Source organism: Saccostrea cucullata, unplaced genomic scaffold, assembly GCF_032062105.1.
Source record: "Saccostrea cucullata isolate Sc308-1 unplaced genomic scaffold, CSIRO_AGI_Scuc_v1 ctg3513, whole genome shotgun sequence".
NCBI classification, from domain to species: Eukaryota; Metazoa; Mollusca; class Bivalvia; order Ostreida; family Ostreidae; genus Saccostrea; species Saccostrea cuccullata.
The window spans coordinates 1-6,880 of NW_026932523.1; the positions used below are offsets into that span (position 1 = coordinate 1).

Here is a 6,880-nt window from a genome sequence, read left to right on the forward strand (position 1 = left end):
AACTTCCATAAAGCATATAAATACCATAAGTAAAATCTATAAGTACAGTCATGCAGAATGACATATATTCCCATGATTGGTTCATTTGGTTAGGAACTCAGGAATTGATAGTGAAATATTCTTAAACATGCACATAACTATTTCTTTTCTCTGTGTCTCACTAACTGTACAAAATACACTATTTAACTGCAGTGTTTGAATTCCACCTAAGCCAACTACATGCATAAAAAAAATTTTTAAATGACACTAGACGGTATGTATTTTACCAACAAAAAATAAGTACATAACTATACAGAAGCCTAAAACAAGAGAGATAACTCTAAATGAAACATGACAGGAAGTGTACCTGTATTTTAACCTATACTGAATCAGGTGATAAAGTCACATCCAATTGCTATTTTTGCAGAGAAAGAATAAGATTTATATAATATCTGTTTCAAGGTACTGTTTTCTTTTCCAATAATTTTATTTATAAGCAGTGATTAGCCATGGATTTGTTTTACCAAGCTTGATTTATTTTATCTAAAAGTTTTTTTCTTGTGGTCCCTTAAAAGATTAAGACTTATTGAGAAAGACAATATCCGTGATTTCTTAATTTTTTTCTTTATTTGCAGAGATAGAGAGAAGATTAGACTAAATTCTTATTTTAAGGTATTAATTTCTTTTTAAAATAATTTATAAGAAATGATTACTGAATACAGGGAAGTATACAGGGAAATTTTTGCCCTTTTTAGCTCACCTGAGCCGAAGGCTCAAGTGAGCTTTTCTGATCACATTTTGTCCGTCGTCCGTCCGTCTGTCTGTCCGTCTGTAAACTTTTCACATTTTCGACTTCTTCTCAAGAACCACTGGGCCAATTTTGACCAAACTTGGTGTAAAGCATCCTTGAGTGAAGGGAAATTTTAAATTGTTAAAAGGAAGGGACATATCCCCTCGCAAGGGGAGATAATCAAGAAAAGACAAAAATAGGGTGGGGTCATTAAAAAATCTTCTTCTCAAGAACCACTGGGCCAGAAAAGCTGAAACTTATGTGAAAGCATCCTAGGGTAGTGTAGATATTAAAATGTTCAAATCATGACCCCCGAGGGGAAGGGCGGGGCCACAATGGGGAATCAAAGTTTTACATAGAAATATATAGGAAAAATCCTTGAAAATCTTCTTCTCAAGAACTACTGGGCCAGGAAAGCTGAAACTAATGTGAAAGCATCCTAGGGTAGTGTAGATATTAAATTGATCGGGGGAAGGGCGGGGCCACAATGGGGAATCAAAGTTTTACATAGAAATATATAGGAAAAATCTTCTTCTCAAGAACCACTGGGCCAGAAAAGCTGAATTAAACTTATGTGAAAGCATCCTGGGATAGTGTAGATTCTAAATTGTAAAAATCATGACCCCCGGGGGAAGGGTGGGGCCACAATGGGGAATCAAAGTTTTACATAGAAATATATAGGAAAAATCTTGGAAAATCTTCTTCTCAAGAACTACTGGGCCAGGAAAGCTGAAACTAATGTGAAAGCATCCTAGGGTAGTGTAGATATTAAATTGTTCAAATCATGACCCCCGGGGGAAGGGCGGGGCCACAATGGGGAATCAAAGTTTTACATAGAAATATATAGGAAAAATCTTTGAAAATCAAGAACCACTGGGCCAGAAAAGCTGAAACTTATGTGGAAGCATCCTGGTATAGTGTAGATTCTAAATTAAATCATGACCCCCGGGGGAAGGGTGGGGCCACAATGGGTAATCAAAGTTTTACATAGAAATATATTGGAAAAATCTTTGAAAATCTTCTTCTCAAGAACCACTGGGCCAGAAAAGTTGAAACTTATGTGGAAGAATTCTTGGGTAATGTAGATTTTAAATTGTTCAAATCATGACCCCCAGGGGAAGGGTGGAGCCACAATGGGGGGATCAAAGTTTTACATAGAAATATATAGGAAAAATCTTTGAAAATCTTCTTCTCAAGAACCACTGGGCCAGAAAAGCTGAAACTTATTTGCACATGGAAGGATCCTGGGGTAGTTGATTTCAAAATGTCTATTATGATCAGTGGGGTAGGGTGGGGATACAAAATGTATTACAAGGGGGAAATCTGGTAAAGAACAGAATGGTCAAAGCTTCTCAGGTGAGCGATGTGGCCCATGGGCCTCTTGTTTATTTTTATTTCTTTCGCCCTAATAGTCACAAGTGGGCAAATTTAAAATGGGGCAAATTCAAAGAACAGTAAAAATTCTTAAAGGCCAAGATTTTTAACAGTAGGGTTTTCTCAGGTAAGGGGAGGGACTAAATTTTACATGCGTGGCACCCCGAGGTATTGACGGTCGTGCAGACCATGTGAAACGCTAATCCCTATACACAATCAGTATATACGTGTATATTTATACTCGTGAGTATACACGAAAATGACTTTCAAATCAATTTCACAGTTGGCTTATTAGAAAAACACAGCGAATGTAAATATTACGTCATAAAGACTATAAAGTGACGTCACAATAAGTGTATATTTTTCTGATCTTTCCAATGATATCAAACTCAATAATCTCCGTGAAACATTCAATTTTTTTTTTGAAACAGTTTTAAGAACTTTTGAAATGCCCCTCGTACTTCACGCAACTTGTTGCGTAGGGTATAACAAGTTCTTTTTTGAGAATTTTCAGAATATGTTCATTTTTAACATGTTTAATCTAAAAATAGAAAATAAATTTAAAAAATGTGACTTCTATATAACATTTATTTGATATCGTCTAATAATCAATAGAGTTTTTCCAAGAATAATAAAAAGAAAATTATATATTATAAATTTGAGTATATTCATTCAAAATTTAAAGTGCATATTATGAGGGTTGTTCGATATGTATTGTGTATTGTACCACAGCGCAATAACGCCTTGCACGATTTCGTCGATATTTATACGCCTGGATAACTCTATTCAATACCTTGCCAACAGTATAAACACGAGCCTTCATCTACACATGGTTATAAAATAATCGTCATTTCAATAGAGCCAGTCGTTGACCACTGTTGTAAAAATGGTTGGGAAACGGGTTGAGAATATTGAAGAAATTAGAGCTTATATAAAAGTTCGCACAAAACTCGGTAATTCGGTAAAGCAGATTTTTACTGAATTGGGGGAAGTTTATGGGTCTGATTTTAGGTACATGTATCTTATGAGACAGTTCGTAGGTGGAGACAGAAATTTCTGACTGGCACAGAGTCCGTCAAAGATGCAGCAAAATCGGGTCGACCTGTGACTGTATCAGGCAAGACAAATGTCTCAAAAGTCAAGGAAATAATTGAAAGTGATGGCAGGTACATGATTCGTGATATTGCCAAAGCTGTTGGCATATCGCTATCGCGGGTGTATTTCATTTTGAAGCGTATTTTGAAAGTACGAAAGATTTCTGCCAGATGGATACCCCATATATTGACAGATGACCAAAAAAAGGTACGAATACAAACCGCTAAGCGACTGCTAAAAATGTTTCCAAACTTCAATCAATATAATTTGCAGTTACTGGTGACGAAACAATGGGTTCACTATTTTGAACCAGTAAGAAAAGTTGGAAACAAATTACGGCTAACCAAACACGGTAGAAGGCCTGTAGTTGCCAAAAGGACAATGAGCACAAAGAAGGTCCTTTATTGCATAATTCTTCTCTTGTGATGGTTTAGCCGTACAAATTCCGGTGCAGAAGGGCAAAAGTGTTACAGGTCGGTATTACCGAGATGTTGTACTGAAAAAGCTCAAGAAATATTATCAGAAACGATGTCCTGTGTAGGGATTTAGGCATGTTCGCCTTCTTCATGATAATGCTCCATCACATACATCTGAGCTTGTGAAGCTATTTTTGAAGTCTGAGAATGTTACCATCTTGCCACACCCACCATACTCTCCGGATCTAGCACCATGCGACTTTTTCCTTTTTCCAAAACTTAAAAAGTTCTTATCTGGTTGTCGATACAAGTCCCGGCAGGCCCTTGGCTCAGCCGTCAGTCAGTGCTTCAGAGGTATACCTAAATCAGCGTACCGTGACGCATTTCAGAAATGGATTCATAGATTAAAATTTTGTATTTCAAATCACGGAGAATACTTTGAAGGGATGTAATGTCCATTTGACTATTTGAATAGAATGCTTTTGAGATATCGTACAATACACAATACATATCGAACAACCCTCGTATATTACTATTTAAAAAATCATGAATAAAAGAAATCTCAAATTTTAGATTCAAAGCCATCATGGATCCCCGCCTCAGTGCCCAGGATTTGATCAGATGTGACTTATGCGAGACAGCTATAGTACAGATGTACTGTGAATTCTGTCATGTCAAGCTTTGTAAACCCTGTATTGGAGAACACATTGCTGAGGAGTATAGCAAGCATCAAATTGTCCCATTTCAGCAAAGAAAATCAACCTTGATTTATCCAAAGTGTACAACACATCCGACCAAAGCCTGTGAATTACAATGCAAAGAATGTGACATCCCTATTTGTGCTTTGTGCTCAGTATCTGAAAGTCATAAGAGACACTCAATGTCAAACCTTTTCGAAATTTATAACACAAAGAGACAAACCATTGAAAAAGACTTACAGGATATAGAAAGCATAATTTCCCCAACATATGAAGAAATTGCCACTGGTTCAGAAATCCAGATAGAAAACTTAGAAAGAGAATATGAGAAACTTACAACAGCAGTGAAAAACCATGGGGAAGAATGCCACAAAGAAATTGACAACATTGTCAACAAACTGACAACAGAAATTAAAGAGATGAAAATCAAACACAAGGCCATTCTAAAGAAACATCTGGAAGAAATCAAACAGATACAGTCAGTTATTGAACAAACACTGCTCAGTCTGAAAAAAGTGGAAGAATCAAATGAAATACTAGTATCTATGGCTATAGAATATAAGTCTAAAAACCAAGAATTCTGCAATCTTCCTCCAAAAGTTCTAGTATCACTGCCAATATTTAGCCCCAAGACAATAGATACTGAACAGCATTACAAGTTGTTTGGATCTTTGATACCATTATCCACCACAACAGAAGAAAATGGTTACAAACTGAAGAAACCAGAGACACCAACTAGGGAACTCCTGGAAGACCCCAGAACTTATCACCACTATAAATACTAATTATAAAGAACTCCGTAGTGTTGCCTGTCTCAGTGAAGAAGAAATCTGGACAAGTGGAGTAGACAGTGATATGAAATGTTTTAACATCCAAGGTTCACTTACCAAGACAATCGGAACAAAAACAGGAGAGTGGCCTTATGATATAGCAGTGACAATTGATGGGGCTTTAGTTTACTCTGATTGGGAAAGAAAGACCATAAATAAAGTGAAGAATGGACAGACAGTGGAGATGATCAGACTACAGGACTGGCGACCTTTACAACTCTGTGTTACCTCCTCTGGTGATCTCCTGGTTACCATGTACAGAGATGATTATTTCTTGGTTTCTATATTTCCTAGACCACGGTCCAAAGTTGTCCGTTACACTGGCTCCACAGAGAAACAAACAATCCAGTTTGATGAGGAGGGTAAACCTCTGTATTCAGGAAATAGCTACATTAAGTACATCACCGAGAACAGAAACCTGGATATCTGCTTGGCGGATTATGAAGCTGGTGCTGTAGTAGTGGTCAATCAAGTGGGAAAACTCCTATTTAGATACACAGGTCATCCCAAGGAACCTTTTAAACCCTGGGGAATCACAACAGACAGCCAGAGTCAGATCCTTATACCAGACAAGAACAATAAGTGTATCCACATCCTAGATCAGGATGGTCAGTTCCTCCGTTATATAGATAACTTTGATCTGAGGTAGCCATTTGGTTTATGTGTGGACAAAAAAGACAATTTGTTTGTGGCTGAGTGGAGTGGAAAACTTAAGAAAATTAAATATCTTAGATAGACATGTATTTAGGTATATAATGTGGACACCCTTTTTTAAAAAAGCCTAAAAGGTACTCATCTATTAGTTTTATTTTATTAAAATTTACAAACTTATGTTCATTACAAACAGTCTTTAAGGGACTCCGACCCTCAGCCAGGAAGGACGTGTCTTTAACTTATAATTTCATTACAAAATTCTTTAAATGAAGCTTGGAAATTAAATTTTTTCATGCAAAAATTTTCATTATATGCCTCTCAATGTGCTTCAAGGTTCTTTGAACATCTCAGAAAGGTCTAATTAAAAGAAGACATTTTTATCCCGTAAAAGCATTTTTAGATACCAATGTTTATTAAGTTAACATGATATGAAATAAGAAGTGATTTATAGAGCTTTGCAAAAACCTTGAAGCACATTGAGAGGCATATAATGAAAATTGTTGCATGAAAAAATTTAATTTTCAAGCTTCATTTAAAGACTTTTTGAATTAAATTATAAATTAAAGAGTTGTCCTTCCTAGCTGAGGGTTGGGGTCCCTTAAAGTGCCATTCTTCCTTTTGAAAACATATGCTATCTATACTACTATATTGAAATAATAGACTCAAATTTTTGGCCTTTAATTACGATAAATCGGAAGAGTACTGTCTTTTGTTTTATATATTTTAAAACATCATTGGTACTTGAAGATTACCAGTTTGTTTTTTCCCTCAATTATAAGCCTATTAATCAAAGAAAATTACAAAACAAAATTCCAGATAACATCTAGATTTTTTTTTTATCTTACAATCCTGTGCATTGCATTGAGAGTGATTAAATGGGTAGTAAAACCTGGGCCGGGTCGGGAATGTATGTCTACATTTTGTAAATCTTTTCTTATGGTCAGTTGTATGTATACATGTAGCTTTGTCAATGGTTCAATTCCTTTCAGGCAGTCATAACTTTTTAACAAAGAGATAATCTTCCAATGGACAATACATGACTAA

At 35.9% G+C, this 6,880-nt stretch overlaps 1 pseudogene; it reads left to right on the forward strand.

Moving 5' to 3' along the window:
- Positions 1–4,235: 4,235 nt before the first annotated feature.
- LOC134235335 (uncharacterized) lies at positions 4,236–6,156 on the forward strand (annotated as a pseudogene).
- The last annotated feature ends 724 nt before the right edge of the window (positions 6,157–6,880 follow it).